The sequence below is a fragment of the Cyprinus carpio genome, chromosome A1, assembly GCF_018340385.1.
Source record: "Cyprinus carpio isolate SPL01 chromosome A1, ASM1834038v1, whole genome shotgun sequence".
In the NCBI taxonomy this organism is placed as follows: Eukaryota; Metazoa; Chordata; class Actinopteri; order Cypriniformes; family Cyprinidae; genus Cyprinus; species Cyprinus carpio.
In genome coordinates this window covers 5,873,012-5,891,644 of record NC_056572.1, presented here as the reverse complement: position 1 = coordinate 5,891,644, position 18,633 = coordinate 5,873,012, and positions in this window count along the sequence as shown.

The following is an 18,633-nucleotide window of genomic DNA, read 5'->3' as shown; positions in this document are numbered from 1 at the left end:
GGTCATTTGCATTTGTACATGGGTTGTTCCTCTTTGAGAGAAAGCTTTCTCCGAGTCTAAACTATAGAGGGAAATTAGTTCAGTATTTTTAAAATGTGTAAAAACGGGGACAATTCAATTGCTCTATCACGCTCACGGGCAAACGTATGAATAAAATACATTAAATGGCCTATTTCCTGACTCTCACTCAAATTCCCATGGTGATATCTTAACCCGTGGAAATGTAGCCAACCATATCAAACCCACAGAAATTGGGCTTGGATTAATAAAACTCCATTGGCGACAGATTTGACACAAATGCTGCTCCTCTTTTCCCAAGTCTGCAGTTCCATGTGCTTTAACAAACCAAAAGGGCCCGTACTGAAACACCGGGGTAGCCTATTTTAGCGACTGTTTGGGAAAGTGATTACTGGGAAATTTCAGCGTTACCAGAAGGCTCACGTTTGACCCCGCCACTTTCTTTTGTTTAGTTTATTCTTTTCAAAAGACGCAGTGTTTGCGAATCGTCTGCGTTTCAGCCGGCCAATTTTAGAAGGGCGATTTTAACCAGGTTTGATACGGCCGAGTGCTCTCTTTGGCTCCGAAGCCTTAATGCAATTACCTCTGCTCTAATCACATTGCCTGAACAAAGACGTCAAAGTCTTTGCTGAATTTCGGGGGTTCTGGAATCCCCGCAGTGTTGCATGAAAAATCACACAGTCTAAAAGAAGTGCGTTAAGTAAAAACAGATGCACAGGCTAATGCACTTATACACGGTTTGGCTTATACAAAAAATAAAAATAAACATTTCCCTCATCTGACATAACCTATTTAAACTCGCGAACAATGCAATAATGAAACTAATACCTTTAAGTGAAAACCAGCTTGAGAGGCAGGTGCAATTTTGACATATATAAAATATTTTTAGCTTAAACAAATGTCTATGACTGATTAGGCTCAAGTGGCATAATGAACAAGTCGACGAGCAAAGAACATCTGCATTTTTGGTGCTAGTACAACTTTACGACAGCATACAGGGCCACTGCGTCTCAATCTCCCTGACAGAGGCGCATCCCTCGCATGTGCCATAAAACCAGGCCACGGATTCAACTTTTGTCATTGATATTCTGTCCTTTCCCAGCCATACAAAGGCCGCAGCAGGTGGAATGCAGGCCAAATGAGGTTGGCTTGCAAACTCGCGCGCGAACTTTGCTTCTAGTGTCGCTGGAATGCGCGTGAACGAGCGCGCGCTGCCGTTGTAAAGGCACGCGGGCATCTGTCGCCTCGTCTGTCTCATTATCCCTCATTCGATTAGCGCTCTCTTTTTCAAGACGGGCTGCGTCTCCCTTTCTCAATAGACCCCCGGCCACAAAGGTCTCTGACAATGTACATTGTTATTCATACCAGTCCAAAAAGCAAAGTTAGTGCTCTCCCCCCAGTTGGGACGGACTTTTACTGCTTTATGAGTCGTTGAGCGGGATAACAAGCCTCAAGAGTCTGTTTGCGCGCGTGATGCATGTAGCTAGTGCGCGTTCTTAAAAACACCATATTGAGCAAGAGTCTGTTTGCCATGAGCTTGTTTTAGCCGTATGTCACTAAAACAAATTCCTTGTATGCGCAAGCATACTTGGCAATAAAGCTCTTTCTGATTCTGATTCTGATTCTGATTCATGTAGTTGTTTGTGTGAGAAAATTTATTGCTGTTCTTTAACAGTAGCCCACTATGGCAGTCCAGCCTTGCTATAAAACCACAAGTTTGTGTATGTACCGGCTAATTTGTGGAAATAATATGACAGCTGCACTCGAGGGCCACCCTCAGCTATACTGTCGCTAATGCTGCCAGTGAGAGTTTATGCTTACAGTGCAGAGAAAACTCAATATTTTACATTAATATCTGACTGAAATCAAAGTTTGCATACTGTAAGAATAAAAAGACTTGGGTACATAATTCCCAAGTCAAAAATCCTCAAGGAAAGTGATTCCTTTTGAAAATCTATCATCGTTTGGAATTAAACCTAAAGTGTCCTGATGGGATCAAATAAGATCCTACTGCATAAACTGAAATACCCACAGGATTTTCTGTTCTATACTGTGAAATCTTTATCAGAACCCCACATGTTTTAGAGCAATCTCCTGCTGTTACAGTCAGTTAAAGGAAATTATCAAGAGCTAAAGGTATCATTTATTTTTTTTCCCCCTTACTTTATTAGGCCTATATTATAAATGTTTTATACATATACAATAAAGCACAACCTTAAAGTACTTTATTGCTGTTACTGATAAATGGACATTTTATTCCATTAATAATCGCAATAGTCCCACTGGGAACCATGTGTTGTAAAATATCTTATTTTCTTTGTTACTGTGCACTGCTTAAAAAAAAATATATATATATTGGTACATCTTGTCACTGGGACTAATTCCTTACCGTACACCTTGAGGTCCTACTATGTACTAAATGCCTTTAGAGGTTGATAAGCTACAAATGTGTATCTTTTGAGGGTGTTGTTCCAGAGTAGGGCCATTGAACCATTTAAAGATGTCTTTTTTTCAGTAGTCCCTCACTGCAGAACACAAGATCCAGGGTTGGATCCACATCTAGGGGGTGGAGATGGGTAGGTTGAGGGGTGGAGATGGGTGGGTTTAGAAATCAGGGGGTGGAGACGGGTAGGTTTAGGTATACGTAAGGTGGGAAGAGTTGGATCTGGATCCAACCACACCCCCTGGATCTTGTGTTCTGCAGTGAGGACCATCTCCTTTTTTTCTTACAGAGTGCTATGTTACGAAAATTCCTAATAGTATCCTTTAGGTCCAAATTATGTCAAATAAAAATTTAAAAGGAATTCATTCAAGATTTTGCTGCATATTTTATTGCCAAGACTTTGATATCCTCTTTTCTTGGGGAAATAGGCTACTCATACTCCTGATTTTTTTATTAATTAATTAATTTATTATACATTTTTTTATTTTATTTTTTTTTAATTTTTCTAAAAAAAATAAAATAAATAAAAAAAATAAAGAGTCAATGTCATGTACCTCCCTGAAGCCATACACACACACATACACACACACACTGGCAATGAGTAATACCAGCCTCTCAGCCCCAGTTCAAGCACCGTCACCCATGACAAATCACTCTGACACTGATGTCTGCTGAGGTTGCTCCTTCTGACGACTGAGAGAATGAGAAGGAGAGAGGGAAAAAGAAATGAAACATGGACAGAAATAATGCAAAAAAAAAATGTTGCTGGCTAGTTATTAAGACAACAAGGAATAGTTCACTCATAAATGCAAATCCAAGTCATTATTTACTCATTTTGTTTTGCTGTTATATAAAGAATATTGACACAGATACACACGTCTATATATATGTACTCCATAAAGGCATCATAAAAGGCAGCCATGAAAATTCGGTCATCATTAACTCACCCTTATGTGTATGTGTGTGTGTGTGTGTATGTGTGTGTGTGTGTGTGTGTGTGTGTGTGTGATTAATGATGAACATTATGTCTGGAGTCCATTCTTAATGACTGACAGCTCATTTTTTGGAGCACGATCACCATGGAAACAAATCAGACAACCATAAATGGGATACACATTGATGGAGTTGTTGCAGTAATGTTTTAATGAAGGTATCAGAATGCAGATGGTATTAGTGCCAACATGTGCAGCAGCAGTTGTAAATGGGTCAATGCCAGAGCTTGGCAGGGAGATGAGCTAAGTAGAGAAAAACATTGTTTTATTTAGAAAACATATTCTTAATTGTTTCATGCTCTCTTGACACACATTTCAGTGGGCAATCCCCTAGTAAGAAACACCTCCAAATAAAGTTAAGTTTTCTCAGGACTGCATCAATATATGTTAATGGCATTGGAGGCCCTTCTAAGGGTTTAGGTCTCAGAAGACTGTCATGTTACATGATTGGAAAAATGTTCTGCTTAACAGACTTTTAAACAAATGAACCACAGTTCTCTTAGGTTTGTGATTTCTGGTGACTGTCTGTTTTTCATTACTGCCTTTATTCCACCAGGGAGTCGTGAGCGGCCAAAAACGTGAGTTTTAAAACAACAGCACATGCTAGCCGTAGGCGTTCCAACAGAGGCAGTTAAACAGCGGGGGCCCGAACTCTTCTGTGTTTCCCGTGTGAGCAAAGGTTCCTGGGTTACATGTATCAGGTGGTCTGCATATCCCAAAGTTTGTTAGAGGCCAGATTTATGGCTGTGAGTAAAGGAATGAAGAACAGCTCGGCAGCGGAGAAGTGAGGCTCCTATGGATAAATTTAGTTTAGGGGTCCCTAGGTGACTTGGACAAGAGACAGAGACTTTATCGGCCAGCTGCTGCACACCTAACATGTTTCTGTTTTTAGATCATGTACATGTGTACGCTGTGGAATGAGAGACAGCATATTTAATTTAACATGAAGTAAAATGAGGCTGTGAGGGATGGAAGTACAGTCTACTTAATATTTTGTAACATTATGAAGTCCTAGGTCACATTTGCTACAAAAAACAGGTTGGTTCATGAATATTAATGAAGCCGTAGTTGCGGGTGATTGGCTTAAAAGCAAGTGGGCAGAAGCCATTTTAGTAGTATCACTTAAAACAATACTTCATCCAAAAATGAAAATTGCTGTTCTCATCCTGAGTTCCATGAGTTTGTTTCTTAATTGGAACAGATTTGGAGAAATGTAGCATTACATCACTTGCTCACTAATGGATCCTATGCAGTGAATGGGTGCCATCAGAATTAGAGTCCAAACAGCTGATAAAAACATCACAGAAATGTTTATTATAAACAAATTTAAATCCAAAACAATGCTTCCTCCGGTGAAAAAGTCCATCCATTTGTTAAGAACTGTTTTGGATGCTGTTTTTGCTTGCAAATGCGCTTGATCTGTGCATATTTCCGTCCTGATGCAGATAAGACCACTTTTCCTTGAAGAAAGCAATATTATAAATTGAGGTCTCATATTTTAGAATCAGTTTCAAGTTAAAAATTTCTTGATGTATTTAAAGCAAACACACAGCTTTTCACTTCACAGGGCGTTATTTGATGGACTGGAGTCGTGCAGATTAATGTGATGTTTTTTTTTCAGCTGTTTGAACTCTCTTCCTGACGGCACCCATTCACTGCAAGTGATGTAATGCTAAATTTCTCCAAATTTGTTCCAATGAACAAACAAACTCATCTACATCTTGGATTGCTTGAGGGTGACTACATTTTCAGCTAATTTTCATTTCTGGTTGAAGTATTCCTTTAACGATTTCTTGTCATATTCATTCAATCGACTCTTATTGCATTTAGCTGTATGTTTACAATACAAGTTGCTACAACTGACTTGACATGGCTACATTTTTTTTTTTCATTGCACTGAAGCCAAGCAAAATGTGGTGGATTAGGAGTTCCACTTGAATAATAATAATAATAATAATAACAAAAATTTAAATCAATAAATCGCTTTTCAAATTGGCAGATGAATAAACATATTTAAAAATATTTAATACAGGTTTAAAATGTGTAGTTAAATGTAACAAAAAGCCAGATAAATGAGTGGACAAATTTATTTACTTTCTTAAAAAACATCCCTGGTCTTATTGTGAACAATACATCAATGCATGTTATTTCAAATAAATACTTAAATAAAAACCTGCTACACCTCTGAAATAATACTCTTTTTAGCACAAACATTATATTTCAAGCTTCCACTTCAGCCTCATAAAACTCAAGCCCTATAAAATCAAGCCCTGTCCTACATGTTTGCAACTTGTTTCACTAGGAATTCTGACATATTACGAAAGTAAAAAGAGCTAACATCATTTCATCTTGATGCTAAGGGATTTGTGCCAACCGTATAAACAGTTCTTTAAAATACTGATTAAAATAAATGATTCTCTCTCACTAATAAACCATTCCTCCAGATGTAGACAGAAAGAAGAAGCAGAAAGAAAGCAGAAAAAAAAAATAGACAGAGAACAGCAAATTAACATTAAATTTATTTAGCTTGATGTGTAATTTGTACAACTCTTAGTTTGAATCATTTGCATCAGTGGTTGATTGGTTGGGAAATGCTTGGCACAGTTTCTATTCATTAGCAAGATATTCTTTCTTTACAATATTAACTAACTGCACAGATAATCACCTGAGGCATTAAAACACAACTGCATAATGAGTCTCTTTTTAAATGTGCATCATAAAGTAAACATGACCTGCAGGTCAAAAACTCTTTGCAAAATAATATTACAATGACCCAGAGAAAATTATCCCAACACATAATATCTTAAAAACAAAAGTTGCATAAAAAGCAACCTGCATCTAGCATGACCTCATTAATGTTTGAGAACATCAAGCAGTCTTTCACTATGTAACTACAACAATTCTTAAAAGCCATGAAAACCCATGAGTAACCCATGTGTAACCCATGAAAACACTGATCATTTTCATGCTTAGTAGCATATGTGCCTCAGTGATAGTTCTCTTGGAAATATAGCAACACAATTTCAGCATATCCTGTGCAGATGTGGATAAAAATGGCAAGTGCTGAAATGTGCATCATTTACATCAAAATGCTTGGCAGAGGAACATAAACAAATCTTAAGCAGCCAGAACGGCACAGTGAGAACATGCATGTGAGACCAGAGCAGCCCATGTGATGTTCTGCAGCTACTGAAGGGGCTTCACTTGAATCGCAGATCTTACATCAGGTCCAACTAAAAGTTTTATTCTGAATAGCTATGAGCCTACTGCCAAGCCTGATCCAAAGGCAAAAATTTTGGGAAACAGACATCTTTGATCTATTAAAACAAGCTCTTCCTCTTTGTGTCTCTTCTTCTGGGGTGGTATATGGATCTCTCCTCATCTCGTTATCCATGGTGAAAAGAGAACAGTGATCAGAGCCCCCGCCTGCTCCATTGAGATTGGCATGCTAGATGTCGAATAACAAAGGGGATGAAAACAAAACATGGCGAGGAAGAAAACAAAAAGTCTCAAACAAACCTTTCACACATATGAGGACCAGAAATCCTGAAAGAAAATAAATTAATAGCATTGTTTGTAACATTAAGCTATTTTTTTTCTAAATAACTCACTGTGTACAGTTACAACATTACTGACACAAATGACTATTTTGCTTTAATCAAAACCCATTGTTTTTCTTTAGACATCACTTGGCAACTCAACACTACAAATAAATGTTTAACACACCAAAGCTGATCAAAAGTCCATTTTATTTTATTTTATTTGTATATTTTATTTATTTTTGAAAATTGCTTTGGCTCAATTCTTAAATTAACTTTTTTTCCACTTAAAACAATAACTTCAGGTCTGGTTTCTTGTTCACACTAGAACTGAATTTCTAATTAATTTTAGCAAATGTTGTGGCACATGTGTGCAAAAGAGTAAGCATAACTGTCTGCTATATGCACAATAAAATGCCTTGATGATCAAATCTGATTAGTTGATCCTCATTGAAACTGTCATACTCTTCACAACTTCTAAAAATTCTTTCATCGTGTGTCAAAACATGCAAAACGATTTTGTTCAGTTATCAAATATGTCAGATGTACAAGTATATTGCATAAATATCCATGACATGTTTGCAATGTCTGCTAAATTGGCAAAGATACAGATTTATTTATTTATTTTTTACATCTAACCAATGATCAACACATGCATAGAGCACATCACATATGATAAACATGGTAGCTCAGATGTGTGTGTGATGCACAAAAACCAATGAGTTTTATTCTAGTGTGTGATGCAAGCAGCCCTTCTGTGTTTACCATACAGTATGTGATTCATGATATACTAGGTGTTTATATGTGAATAAAATCCTTAATTAAAAAATTTAATCATATAAAGTCATCATATCTCTTCACAAAACTTGTTTTATATGGATTCCTTTTACAACGTCTTTATGATGTTTTTGGATCTTCAAAGTTTTGGGTACCTAGACTCTTAACGGAGGGACAGAAATCTTGTATGGGTTTGGAACTATAACTTTAACTCCATATACCCAACAATATTAAAAATGTTTGTAAGTCTCTTGAATTACTATGATTTAATTCCTATGGCAGTCCATCATCACGCTCTGGTTAAATTACTGGAATTTAGCTTTGCTCCACTCACAACTAACCTGAGACAGATTTTTGGGTTGAAAACCACTACTATATGTAACTTTGTGCTTGATGTCTTTTTTTTCTCCATTATACCTGTAAACGCTGAATACTCAACTAGTGCTAATATAGTGTTAATATTCCCTTTCCCAGCTATCATGGTTTCTCAACTGTATGTTTCCAATCAGTCTGGAACACACAGGGCTGGAGCTGATAAGACGCAGGTGATAAGACTCCATTTTGTTATCTCCACCTCCCCCTCCCCACTTTTTCCTGCCCTATTTGCCCACACTGCCTTGCTGATTGATGAATGGCAGCTATCATGGCCAGATGCTAGCAGCTGATAGCGCTTCCATCACAGGCCTGGCTGAACTCTCTCTACCTGGAGATGTTTGACTGAGATTGCGCATGGAGATGCTGATAGAGCTCATAGCCTTTATCGTGGTTTCATGGAAACACAAATGCTAACAGATGTTAGCAGACTGATAGTATTAGCATCACTGTTGTCTAACAGCCACTGGTGAATTGGGGCAGAAGTGAGCTACTGTTAGCACTGGCACGGACATGCTGACTTCAGCTCTTTCAAAACACAATATCACAATGCTGCATGCAATTGTAAGGCATAAAATTATATTGCAAGTGACAAAGAATATATAGAAAATAACTACTATAATTATTTTTAGTAACAGTACCGTCAAACTAACGCAATTGTTACATTTTGAAAAAGTGGGTTGGTTGGATGGATGGATGGCTGGAGAGACAGATGGATACTGTAGATAGATGGGAGGATGAATAGATCCTATAGACGGATGGATGGATGAAGACTGTAGATGAATGGATAGACAGATGGCTAGATACTGCAGACAGATGTATGGATGGAGGCTACTATAGATTAATGGACGGATGGATACTGTAGTTAGATGGGTGGATGAGCAGATTCCAAAAACAGATAGATGGAAGAATGGATTGGTGGATGGATAGATACTGTATAGATAGATAGATACAATATTTTTGATTGTGTCACACATTTAAAATCCTTTCACAGTCCTGAGTGGAGAAAGGATAGAGGAAAGGGACAAAGACCGATAATAGCAGCTTTTTCCCTCTCATTTTTTTTCTACTCCTCTATGGGGGGTAAAGATCTTTTGGGTCTAGCTTGTTGGACTGCTGAGAGAGAGAGAGTGATTAGAGGAACCCGCCGTTAATTAAAGTGAAATAGAAAAGAAAGAGTGAAATTAAACCTGCTGCGATGAATACTCAATTAACTATGAAAAGTGAGTTAGGGGGGAGAAAGTGAGAGAAAAAGATTCCGCGAAACAGACAGTCAATTTTCACATCTACAAGGACACTGTGACCTGGTATTTTTCACCCAACTTGTGGAAAATCAAAGTTGCAAATTAGTCCTTAAGAACAGAAATAAGCTGTTCTCTTTGGAGGAGTGTTAATGCGGTGACAGGGTGAGCTCAGGTTGCTGTGAATTCTACCCCCTCCCCCCCCAATTACATCATATGCTTGTGTTTCTCTGAGAGTAAAATCCATCCATCCATCCATCTATCTATCTATCTATCTATCTGTCTGTCTGTCTGTCTGTCTGTCTATCGTTTCCATCCATCTACAGTATCTATTCATCCACCTATCTACAGTATCCTTCTATCGATACAGCATTTATCCATCCACCACTCCGTCCATGGATCTACAGTATCCATCCATCCATCCATCCATACATACATCCATCCATCCATCCATCCATCCATCCATCCACTGTATCTATCCATCTATCTGTCACACCCAGGGGCTGGCTATGCTTTGACTAAGCCACACCCCTTCTCAAACTTCCACCTCGAGGAGGTCCCCCAAAGCCAACCCAATGGCCAAACAACAAGAGAACAAGTAAGTGATAAAACAATTTTTATTTAAATATTTAAAAATAGCTTGGGGAATAGGGAAAGGGCAATTAAAAACTAAACTCTGACTCGGCCCTCCAGATGGGCTATGGCCGGGAAGAGGTCAGGGAGCAAGGGGGCCACGGGGATCCGGGGCGTGGGACTCGGGCCCCGGCCTGAGTCTTAGGTATCCGTAGCGCCCTCCTTCTTCCTCCTCTTCGCTGAATACAGCTCACGGTAAGTACTGGTTCACACAGTTCGTTCTCGGGGTGCTCACTCTCTTTCTCTTCCTCCACAGGCAACGGCTGGGACACAAAGGCACAGTTAATTCGGCTTGGTTTTGCTCTCACCTCTTCGCTGATTGCAGCTCACAGTAAGTACTGGTTCACACAGTTCGTTCTCTGGGTACTCACTCTCTTTCTCTTTCTCCACAGGCAACGGCTGGGACACACAGGCACAGTTAGTTCAGCTTGGTTTTACTCTCACCTCTTCGCTGATTACAGCTCACAGTAAGTACTGGTTCACACAGTTCGTTCCTTGGGTGCTCACTCGCTTTCTCTTTCTCCACAGGCAGCGGCGTAAGTACAGGTTTCCTCGGTCTCTCCTCGTGTTACCCACTCTCTCTCCTTTTCTCTCCACAGGTATCAACTTGGGCACAATAGCACAGTTAGTTTGCTTTGAATGGCTCTCACCTCTGGGCTGGACACAGCGTACTGTAAGTACAGGGTTCGCTCTATTCCTCCTCGTGTTATTCACTCTCTCTCCTTTTCTCTCCACAGGCATCAACTTGGGCACACTAGCACAGTTAGTTTGCTTTGAATGGCTCTCACCTCTGGGCTGAACACAGCGTACTGTAAGTACAGGTTTCCTCTGTTTCTCCTTGTGTTACTCACTCTCTCTTTCCTTTCCTCTCCACAGGTATCAACTTGGACGCAAAGCACAGTTACTCTGCTTTGGATGGCTTTCACCTCTGGGCTGGACACAGCGTACTGTGCTATCTCCGGAGATCTGAAGCACGCTCACAACATATACTGTACTGACTAGGCTAGGACCAGCAGTCTCCTTGTCCTCCCGCGACGAAGTGCGTGAAGGCGGGGGTTTATCTGACAGGACACACGGCAATACACAGCAGCCCACAGCAATATACAGCACCACGTCAAAATTATAGGTTTTCACAGCATGAAGACTCACCCACCACACTCAGTGTACGAAAAGGACACCCGTCTTCCTTCACTTCGCTTGGTTCGGATCTGGCGATGGAATATGCGGCCTAGCTAGTGATGTCGTCGTTGTGACTACTTCAATAAGTATTCCTTCGGCTCTCCCACCACGCTATATTAGGGGTAGGGCCGCCCTCCTCCTCCTGGAGAGATCTACACAACGCCAGGTCAATATACAGGGCACTTTCGACTGGCTCTTAGTACTCACATCAATGCCGCTTCCAATCCCCTTTTTCACATCGTCTCAGTTCGCCGTATAATCCGTTCACTTCTCAACCTTTAAGGTTCGCGATGTCTTCACAATCATACAATTCCAGCCTGAGGGAGAGAGAGAGTTAGACAGCCGCCAGCAGCGCACCAAGACGGGCACAACACAGTGCTTCACACACACCAGAAAGAGCGCCTAGACTGTGAAATAACTTGGCCTTAAGTACTGCCTTGTCCAGCGTATCCTCCAATCACCAACCGCTGTCCCTAACTAGGCACAGGTGCATCGAATTCCCTGATTTTCCTTCTTACGGCGCTACCGGAAATTCCGGTGTTCTGTTTTTTTTTCCGGTCCGGGCGGAAACACTTCCGGGCGGAACCAAACTTCCCGAATTTTGGTTCCGCCCCTAAAGATCGTCACCTTGTGACATCCTCCCCCGCCAATCCGTTCTAGTCCCTAGAATGTCCTCGGGCTGTCCACTCCCCATAGCGGGCAGGGGGTCGGCCTCGGTTCTCTCGCTGGGATCGTCTCACTGGTGAATCAGGCTCAGCTTGTTCAGGGGCTGCTTCTGGTTCTCTCGGGGCGATCGGGGGTGGTGCCACCACGGGTCTCCCTGGTACCACAGCCCAACCTTCAATCCAGGGGGCCGCTGGTACAGGTTCCGTGGGGACTTCTTCCACGGCTTCGGGGTAGTTAGGGCATGGGCGAATCATGTTCCGGTGCACCACACGGTCGGGGCCTGACTTCCCTTCTGGCCGGATGGTATAGACCGGCTGTCCCGGCCTCTGCTGCCGGCAGACTACATAAGGGGTGGCCTCCCAACGGTCACTCAGTTTCCCCTTCCCCTGCCGCCGATTATCTCTCACCAACACCCTCTCTCCTGGCAGTAGAGGGGCTTCTCTAGCAGTCCGATCATACAACCGCTTACTTTTCTCTCCTGCCGTCTGTATCCTTTTTGACACCTGCTCGTAGGCGAAATGCAAGCGCTGGTGATGGCGCCCCACCCACTCCGTTACACTTGCTTCCTCTTGGTCGGCTGTCACTCCTAGGACCAGGTCAGTAGGCATTCGTATGTGTCTGCCAAACATCAGGTAAGTGTGGGGGCGTAACCCGTAGTACTACGTATACTGTTGTTATAGGCCTGTAGGAGTTTTGGCAAGGCACTCACCCAATCGTCCTGCCGTTGTTGGTCCAAGGTCCCCAGCAGCCCCAATAGGGTCTGATTGAATCTCTCACAGCCGCCGTTCCCCTGAGGATGATACGAAGTGGTGTGAGTTTTCGTGCAACCGTACAACTGGCATAGTTCTCTAATTACCCTGGACTCAAAGTTGGCTCCTTGATCGGAGTGCAGAAACTCCGGGCATCCGAACGTCTGGAAGACGGCCCGCCATAAAACTGTAGCGGTGGTGGTTGCAGTCTGGTCGAGGGTGGGGATAGCCCAAGCGTACTTTGTGAACAAATCCGTTATTACCAAGATGTTCTGGTAGCGATCTCGTGGTCGACCCAGTGTCAAGAAGTCCATAGCCATGATATGAAGGGGGGCCTTCGCATGGATGGGTACCATTGGCGCTCGGACCTCCCGTCTGGACTTAAACAATATGCATCTCGGGCAAGCTTGAATTAGGGCGTGCACCGATGCCTCTAGCCCGGGCCAAAAGAAGAATCTCCTAAGCAGGGACACGGTCCTCTCCTGTCCCTGGTGCCCCAACTGGTTGTGGTACGCCGAAACTAACGCCGTTACCTCATCTGCGGGTACCACGATCTGGCGTACTTCTTCGCCCAACTTCGGGTCACTGACCCTTCTGCACAGAACGCCATCTCTCAGCTCCAGCCTGTCCCATTGCCCCAGCAGCCTCCTCCCAGTATCCGTCTGGGCTAACCTCTCCGCTGGCGTCAGCCGTCGGCCCTGTTCCAGCCATTCTCTTACCAGCCGCACATCTTGATCCCTGGCCTGTCTCTCCCTCCACCGACGGGGATCCCATCCCCAGTTCTCAGGCACGGCCTCTTGTCTGCTGCCTGGTGCCTCTACTGCTCCTACCATATAGCCCTCCTCCGGGCTGGCCCCCCCGGGGCTTTCCGCTTCGGGCAGCCTTGAGAGGACGTCCGCGTTCGTGTGTTCACGCCCTGGTCGGTACTGTAGTTGATAGTCAAAGTTGGCCAGTTGGGCCACCCACCGCTGCTCCACGGCTCCCAGCTTCGCCGTCTGTAAGTGTACTAATGGGTTATTGTCTGTAATGATCGTCACCTTGGCACCCCAGAGGTAGTCTTTAAATTTCTCACTTAGGGCCCACTTCAACGCCAGCAGCTCCAATTTGAAAGAACTATAGTTCGCATCGTTCCTCTCGGCTGGGTGGAGGCTCCGGCTGGCGTACGCGATGACCCTCTCGACTCCGTCCTGCCGTTGAGCCAACACCGCTCCCAGCCCGAGATTGCTGGCATCTGTATACAAAAGGAATGGTTTTGCGAAATCTGCGTATGCCAAGATAGGGGCCTGTAGCAGCTCCTGCTTCAATGTCTGGAACGCCGACTCACAATTTGCATCCCAGTCTACGTTGGGCGACCCCCGGCCCCGGTTACGACCTGTGCCAACCAGCAACTGATTAAGGGGTTTAGCAATTTTTGAAAAGTCCTTTATGAAACGCCTATAGTATCCCACAAATCCTAAAAAGGATCGCACTTGCCTCACTGTCCTCGGGGCCTTCCAGTCCTTCACGGCCGATACCTTTCCAGGATCTACGGACACTCCAGCCGCACTGACCACGTGGCCCAGAAAGTTGACTTCTCTCCGTAGTAAGTGACACTTATTGGGCTGTAGTTTCAATCCGTACTTCTCCATGGCCCGAAAGACTTCCTCGAGGTGCCTCATGTGTGAATCAAAATCTGGGGAGTAGACAATCACATCATCCAGGTAAACTAATACTGACTCCATTAACTGACCTCCCAAGCACCGCTGCATCAGCCGCTGGAAGGTGGCCGGAGCGTTACAGAGCCGGAAAGGCATCCGGTCCCATTCAAATAGTCCAAACGGGGTTGTAAAGGCAGTCTTCTCCCGGTCTGCTTCGGCCACCTGCACCTGCCAGTAGCCACTGGCCAAATCTAAGGTAGAGTACCATGCCGACTGCGTGAGGCTGGCAAGCGAATCTTCGATCCGTGGCAAAGGGAAAGCGTCTTTCTTAGTCACGAGGTTCAGCTTACGGTAGTCCACGCAGAATCTCCAAGCCCCCGTCTTCTTTTGCACCAGCACTATGGGGGCCGCCCATGGGCTGCTGCTTTCCCTGACAACTCCTTGCTTCAGCATGCCTTGCAGGAGTGTACGTACCTCGGTATACAAAGTGGGCGGAATTGGGCGATACCTCTCCCGGCTGGGCCCTGCATCCCCGGTAGGTATATGATGTTGTACCACCTGGGTGCATCCGTAGTCTTCATCGTGGGTGGCGAACACATGCTGCCATCTCCGAAGGAGGGCCTGTAACTTCTGTGTCTGTGCTTGCTCTAAATCCTCCCCTTGTAATGACTCACCCGCCAGGTGGCTCGGCACACTCCTCTCCATACCACCCCATGGGGTGTCTACTTGTGTCAGGGCCACCTCGATGACAGTGGGGCACACCTGACGAAAACTAATATCCCTCTCTTCCCTTACTTGGTGGGGTGTAACCGTTGTCAGACGGGCTAATCGTTGGTGCCGATGTAGTTGCACCGCGTATGGGTGTACATTCCGTATCCTCACGGGGACTCTCCCCCGCCGGACCGTCGCTAGTCCTCGTGCCACTTCCACTTGTGGACAATCCACATGGGGCTCCACCAGCACCCACTCTTCTGGGCCCGCTCTTCGGGGCGGTACTCGCGCCCACACAACAGCCTCACTTTTTGCGGGGACAGACAAAGCAAAACGACACATCACTCTTCCTACCTCTTCCTGTTCTCTGCGGACTTGGCTCATTTGCACCCTTTGACAGTCAGCTACCACACACTCCCACTTGGGCCTCTCTGCAGGTGGTATCTTCGATACGGGCCTAGCCCGGAATTAGCTCTTCCCAGCAATCAGCGAGGACATTCATGCCCAACAGGGCTCGATGTGCACCCAGACAATGGTCTTTGCACGATAATCACACCTTTCTGGGGGACCATCACTCCGTGAACCTCTAGGTCCGTCAATCGGTAGCCAATATATGGGATGTCGAGGCCGTTTGCGCCCTTCAGAGTAAGCCAGGGGGCCTCCGCCCCTGGTGCCCCTTGTTTCCCAAACACTTCTTCGGATAAACTCTCAGCAAATAACGTCACTTGGGAGCCTGTGTCTACCAGGCATTGAATCTCCTTGCCGCACACCTCTCGCCTTCGCCACGGGGCTACGCCCAATCATCTGGCTCCTAGAGCCATATCCTCTTCCAGGGTCTTCTCGAGGGGTCCCGGCCACACGACCCACAGTGGCCGGCCGACCTAAAAACCCCCTTCTGACGCCCTGCGGGGCCCACACTGGCGGCTATAGTGACCTGGTTTGCCACAGCGGTTGCAGATGGGTCGCCCTTGCTCGTCCCATTCAAAACGGGGCCGGTTAAAGTGGTTCGGGCACCTGAACGGCTCTCGGCCTCCCTCTGAGTACACTCGGTCACGGGGCGCCGGCCGTGGTTTCTCCCGCGCCCGTCCTTGGCGCAATTCTCCTACGAGGGCTTTAGACAGTTCAGACATCTGATCGCGGACATCTTTCAAAAGTTCAGCCTTCAGTGCTTGCTTCCAGTCAGGGCCTCCGGGTTGTGCTGGTGCTACTTCACTGACGGCCGCACACACTGGGGGACCACTCACCTCAGTCTCATCACCTTCCAGGGCCAGTGCCTCTTTCTTCAGATCTTCGAACGTAAGACCGGGTCCCTTCGAAACTGGATACGTAGGCTCTGTCTCACCGGACCCTCCTTCAACCCCAGAAGAAACTGGTCCCGCAATAGAGTCTCTCCATCTCCCAACCCATGGTCCCGACGGGTCTGTAGTCGGGCGAATTGCTCTCGCAACCTCAGGGCGAAAGCTCTAATCGGTTGGCGGGGGGCCCTGCTTACAATTGAAGAACTGGGAGCGAAGGACAGCTACGGGGGTGTGGTCACCATACTGTTCAGTGAGGAACTGGAACACGGTTTGGGCGTTGGCTCTAACCGGCTTCGGGGGCGGCATGCACCTCTCGCCGCGCTTCTCCATCCAGGGAGTTTAAACACAAATTGAAGCCGCTGGGCTGCACTAAGGCCCTGTAGGTCGGCCAGGTACTCTAGTTGAGCCTTCCATTCAGACAATCGTACCTCGGATTCTGTCCCCCCATATTTTTGGATCCAGGGGCTCCCCATAAAAACGGGCATGGCACGGGGTTGGGCTGAAGGCCCCGCGTTGTCGGTCATTGGACGACCTTGGTTACTCAACTCGAGGTGGAAATCCTGCCGACTACGCCAAATCTGTCACACCCAGGGGCTGGCTATGCTTTGACTAAGCCACACCCCTTCTCAACTTCCACCTCGAGGAGGTCCCCAAAGCCAACCCAATGGCCAAACAACACGAGAACAAGTAAGTGATAAAACAATCTTTATTTAAATATTTAAAAATAGCTTGGGGAATAGGGAAAGGGCAATTAAAACTAAACTCTGACTCGGCCCTCCAGATGGGCTATGGCCGGGAAGAGGTCAGGGAGCAAGGGGGCCACGGGGATCCGGGGCGTGGGACTCGGGCCCCGGCCTGAGTCTTAGGTATCCGTAGCGCCCTCCTTCTTCCTCCTCTTCGCTGAATACAGCTCACGGTAAGTACTGGTTCACACAGTTCGTTTCTCGGGGTGCTCACTCTCTTTCTCTTCCTCCACAGGCAACGGTTGGGACACAAAGGCACAGTTAATTCGGCTTGGGTTTTGCTCTCATCCTTCTTCCTATTACAGCTCACGGTAAGTACTGGTTCACACAGTTCGTTCCTTGGGTGCTCACTCGCTTCTCTTTCTCCACAGGCAGCGGCGTAAGTACAGGTTTCCTCGGTCTCTCCTCGTGTTACCCACTCTCTCTCCTTTTCTCTCCACAGGTATCAACTTGGGCACAATAGCACAGTTAGTTTTGCTTTGAATGGCTCTCACCTCTGGGCTGGACACAGCGTACTGTAAGTACAGGATTCGCTCTATTCCTCCTCGTGTTATTCACTCTCTCTCCTTTTCTCTCCACAGGTATCAACTTGGGCACAATAGCACAGTTTGTTTTTCCTTTGAATGGCTCTCACCTCTGGGCTGAACACAGCGTACTGTAAGTACAGGTTTCCTCTGTTTCTCCTTGTGCTACTCACTCTCTCTTTCCTTTCCTCTCCACAGGTATCAACTTGGACGCAAAGCACAGTTACTCTGCTTTGGATGGCTTTCACCTCTGGGCTGGACACAGCGTACTGTGCTATCTCCGGAGATCTGAAGCACGCTCACAACATATACTGTACTGAACTAGGCTAGGACCAGCAGTCTCCTTGTCCCTCCCGCGACGAAGTGCGTGAAGGCGGGGGTTTATCTGACAGGACACACGGCAATACACAGCAGCCCACAGCAATATACAGCACCACGTCAAAATTATAGGTTTTCACAGCATGAAGACTCACCCACCACACTCAGTGTACGAAAAGGACACCCGTCTTCCTTCACTTCGCTTGGTTCGGATCTGGCGATGGAATATGCGGCCTAGCTAGTGATGTCGTCGTTGTGACTACTTCAATAAGTATTCCTTCGGCTCTCCCACCACGCTATATTAGGGGTAGGGCCGCCCTCCTCCTCCTGGAGAGATCTACACAACGCCAGGTCAATATACAGGGCACTTTCGACTGGCTCTTAGTACTCACATCAATGCCGCTTCCAATCCCCTTTTTCACGTCGTCTCAGTTCGCCGTATAATCCGTTCACTTCTCAACCTTTAAGGTTCGCGATGTCTTCACAATCATACAATTCCAGCCTGAGGGAGAGAGAGAGTTAGACAGCCGCCAGCAGCGCACCAAGACGGGCACAACCACAGTGCTTCACACACACCAGAAAGAGCGCCCAGACTGTGAAATAACTTGGCCTTAAGTACTGCCTTGTCCAGCGTATCCTCCAATCACCAACCGCTGTCCCTAACTAGGCACAGGTGCATCGAATTCCCTGATTTTCCTTCTTACGGCGCTACCGGAAATTCCGGTGTTCTGTTTTTCCGGTCCGGGCGGAAACACTTCCGGGCGGAACCAAACCTCCCGAATTTTGGTTCCGC